This window comes from Prosopis cineraria, unplaced genomic scaffold (assembly GCF_029017545.1).
Source record: "Prosopis cineraria cultivar Desert tree isolate PC_DT_omini unplaced genomic scaffold, ASM2901754v1 PC1, whole genome shotgun sequence".
NCBI lineage: Eukaryota > Viridiplantae > Streptophyta > Magnoliopsida > Fabales > Fabaceae > Prosopis > Prosopis cineraria.
In genome coordinates, this window is record NW_026555332.1 from 34,025,271 (window position 1) to 34,030,295 (window position 5,025).

At 28.9% G+C, this 5,025-nt stretch overlaps 1 pseudogene; it reads left to right on the forward strand.

Moving 5' to 3' along the window:
- Positions 1-413: 413 nt before the first annotated feature.
- On the forward strand, positions 414-503 carry LOC129296606 (U6 spliceosomal RNA; annotated as a pseudogene).
- Positions 504-5,025: the final 4,522 nt, after the last annotated feature.

Sequence of the window (5,025 nt, forward strand, 5' to 3'; positions counted from 1 at the left end):
ATGTTCCTATTTTAATAACAGTTGTTCCATATTAGTCTTTATTTGTAATTAATTCTTTTGGGAGGGGGTAGGATGTGATTTTTCCTTTTAAGATTTTGTTAAAACTAGTACGTGACCCATGCAGCGTACGGGTGTGAAAAAATATAATTTAAATAAATAATAATACTTGATAAAAATTTAAATTCTAATTAAATGAAAATAATTTTTAAATTAAACTTATTAATGTTTAAAATAACTTTTAAAATGAATATAGATAATATAAATTTGAATGCATCTGACAATATCTAGAACATTTAGATTAAAGGAACTACATGAAAGAACTAGTGTGACCCACGTATTTGAAAATAATGTATGAGTACATATAATAATAATAATAATAATAATAATAATAATAATAGTAACAACAACAACAACATCCAATAAAAATGAAACGATACATAGAAGATTAGCATGACCCCTGTGCAATGATGACATGCGCACAAATTGAGAAATAATAATAATAATAAAGAGTGACCTCCTAATATTTGGAACATTTGGATTCAAAGAAAAATTAAATCTTTGCAAACTGAAGTCATGAAAACACATAATCCAAAAATAAATAGAAATAAGAAAATTAAAAAGTATAATTACAAGTTATAGTAAAAGGGAATGATATACCACTACCTTGCACTGAATATGTAAAATCATATATATAATTTGTAAAAAAGGTTAAAAAATAATTTAAGTAAATAATCATACTTAATTAACATTCAAGATCTGAATTGTTTAATTAAAAATATATATTATTGAAATCATAAAGTGATTGTGTATAAATTTATAAGTAAATATACACTTGATTATGCAAAACATGTTAGTAAGAGGATAAATATTTTCACATGGCCTATAATGTTGGCGATAGCTGATAAAATTTAGTTTGAGTCATGCCCAAGGACACTGTCTTTAAGAGCTATTCCACCATATCGGATTGATCGCGCAGCAGCTCTCCAAGATTAAACAGACTCTTCCTACAAAAAGCAGGGACACAGAACAACAGAAATTCACATAATATACTCAGGTAACTATGCAATGAACTAAAATGATAGAAGAGGAGAGAAAGGTTTAGAGTACCAAGTCTCTCACTTAACCTATGGCAAATATTGCTTTTTATAGTCAAATCTCATAATGCTGGGTAATAAAACCACATTAATCACGATTAAAAAATGGTTTCAAATAATAATGTTGTTTAAATTATATGTTATAAAATAATGAATAGACTTAAATAATAATTAATATTATTAATTTATAATAATTCCTTTTGAAATACTAAAAAATATTTATAATATCCAACAATCCCTCACATATTTCTAAAGGAAGGAAATTTTTTTTTGAAAAACTATCTTATACAAATAATTTTGTATCTCCAAAAAAAAGTTTCCAAAATTTTGGAAAATTGCCCAGAATTACATCTAACTTGTGTGCAATTGGATGCAAGAGCCCATTTCTCCTCTAAGCCCATTTATTAGCCCAAGTTCACATCTTAGTATCTATAAATTAAGGCCTTCATTTATTTGAGCAACATGGGACTTTCCTTTTTGACACAATAGTAACAATCTCTCACATGTGTCAAAAGGACCACTATCATCTGAGTTATTTTCACGGAAGATAATTACTTCGAATTTGGTGTCTTTCAACTTGAACCAAACCTAAACCAATAAAACTTAACATACAAAAAAGTTGGTGAACTTTGTTATTGAACCAACAAATCTTGATCATGTACTAGAGGTCTTATTAGTCAGATTATACCCTCACAATTTTCATTGTTAATGCAGTTTTACAAGTTATCGGCCATGCACATGCCTGATTTTAACAAATGCTCTAGTGATTTTGCCACAATCTTATAGGAGCGGCCCCACTCCACATTTGTATGGGTGTTTTCATCAAGTGTATCTGTAATGAATACACCATCCATAAGGACTATAAAAAACATTAAGAGCTTTCACTCAGCCTTTGATCAATGCATTCTAGCACTTTCTCAAGCTATAGGAAAGGATAAAAATTTAGTGCTAGTAAAACTAACAAGTGACTTGTTCTTACCCATTAAATTTTTTTCATGGGATCTCCAATCACAAAGGTTGGGTTGCCATCATCGTTAATTTCAAATTGGCTTAAGTTCCATTCCCCTCGACATTAAAATTCTTCCCTAGGGGCTAGTTAACAGATCCGTCAGATTTATATCTGATCTTACATAATCGATTGAGATAAATTCCTCTTTTAACTTGCTTAATTATATCTCAAACGATATCTACCTATGCCATTATTCTCTTTGCAATGACTATCACCATTTGGCCATTTTTTTCTTTGCAATGACTATCGCCATTTGCCAATTACACAAATCATTGACAAAATGTGTGTCGGTTTTATTCTCAATGCAATATTATTTACTAAAAAGTTTTTTAACTACTTAGCCTCATTTTTAGCCAACTTCAGAGTATTATACTCTAGCTCACATAATATTTTATTTTGCTATAAATGAATTTTTCCTCATGAATATAAAATTAAATCTACATCATTGTATTATTTTAATACAATGAAAGTCCATTTTATGTGATACCAACATTTATGGTATCTCTCAAACGTTCGTTTGTCTCATCCTCTCATGAGACTATTTGATATGCTCAATCTTTATGTAACATAACTATATCATAAATGCTCATCAACATTGAGTGTCGGACTTACACCAAAATAATTGTTATGGAGATTTTTCATAACTTAGCCTCCAATTTTGGAGTAAAAACTTTATGATCTTGTTATTATATTTGTTTCTATCATCACTAAAGGTGGATAATCACTAGTGGATCTTCCCACATTAATATCCGTGTATTTTATACACCAAGGGTCTACTATTCACAATCCATAATTTAGAAAATATTCTATTTATTTCATGGGACCATAACACATATTATCCACCTTTGGGATAAACAAATCATTATTCATAAATATGAATATTGATGCCAAGATAATTAAACACGTCACATACCTATTTTAAAATAAATTTATCTACACTGGATAAATAATTAAATTTTGACCACCATTACAATGCTTGTTTCAAGCTACGCGACAAAAATTTCATAATTAACAAATTTTGCCATCATGCAAATAATAGCCTCCTCTTAATTAATTTTTCTCTAAATCACAATAGAATAATATCTTGATATTTATAAAATGATGCTAACAATTTAGTACAACACATGTGTATATATATATATATATATTAATAAAGCAAAGTAATTTTTGCTAAACACCCCCACACTTTTAAATATTTCATGCCTCATGGATAATGATTCTTATCAAATTAGAATCTTGCCGTACAATATCTCCCATTTTAATTTTCTCATAATTTTGAATCCATCATAAACATATCAATACATACACACAACCCCACATTTTAGATATTAATTTGTGTAATGATCAAAAATTATTTTTTGGCATGTGCTCGAAGCAGTGCAAGCAAAGACCATATATAACATTTTTTTATTTAAAGCTAGAAAAAAAAAATAATCATTGCCTACACCAAATTAATGTAGTCAACAAATTTCCAAAATCAAATTTTACATATATCTTCTCAAATATCTCACACCTTAACTTAAATAAGCTATGCAACAAATAAAGTAATTACATCTTAAAATATAAAGGCAAATAAAGCAACGTATCCAATCAAAGAATATTGGATAACTTTTATCAATCAAATAAATTAACTTTATTATGAGATATTATGGTGCCATGATAAATATTTGAAATATAATTTCAACAAATTAATGGCATTGATATTTGAAGTGATGCCTAATCAATTCCTTTTTTTACGGTAAAAAAAAAAAATGCCACGCACCCACATTTGGATACTTTAAAGCATATTAATGATGGTATCATATCAAAGCAATTTATTCTTGCTCAAAACGTAAAAACTTAACAATATCTCCCTCGGCCAGTTAAGAATCTGAACGTAATATCCACAAACTTGAATGCACTAATAAATTCACATAGTAATACAAATTTGACATCATCAAATTGCAAATATTTTAATTCTCTGAAAATTATTAAGTTCATCAAACTAATATATATATATATATATATTAAATATACTATCACAGAAAATTGCAAATTCTGCCATATTAATATAAACAAAATATTAAGGTTTAATTCCAACGGTTTCATTGACCGAAAACCCAAAGTTTTCATACAACTGTTATGGAAATGATAATAAATAATAAATTCTAATCATTGCAGTTTATCAATGATTGCTTAGTAAATCCCAATCGTTTGCTGAATTGTTTCTGTTCGTATCGATCAAATTAAAATTCTCGTTACAATTGTTGAAGGGGTCATGCACTCAATAATGGCCTTTAAAATTTATTCCTTAAATTAGTTTAATCATCACCATCTATAGTTTCGTTTGATCATTTGCCATTTTTCGGAGGAAAAAAAAATAGCCATATACTCCAACTTTTATGATAGGCCTAAGAATCATATCTGGTTGTCATTATCCAAAATGTTTATATTTTTTCCCTCTCGTTTTCTCAACGAATTCCCTTTAGTTGACTACTCTACGAAGCTTTTTCCATGCATATCGTAGTATCTAAATATTTCTGCATCAAACTCAAGCCACAAATCCTATCAAGCTTGTGGATGAGGTGTGCTCATATTACTGTTATCTCATCTCTATTAATCTATCAAACACCCATTCGCATTTATGTCAATTCTTAACTACTAAAATAGCATTACAAACTCCAATTTTAAACTGTAGAAAGATATAGGTACCTGAAATAGAATAAGACCCCATGTTGATGCAGGAGGAAGAACTGCAATAGAACAATTAGATTCTGTTGAGCCATATGTTCGTAGCTATGGTGGGGTCGACTTCCACAATTATTTGGTAGCTGAAGGAATGTGAATGCTCTCCTTACACAACATTCAATCACTTTGCCAATATCATAAGCATGTGGTATTCATGCTTGAACTCAAATGCATAGCCACTGAGGTCTTAAATGA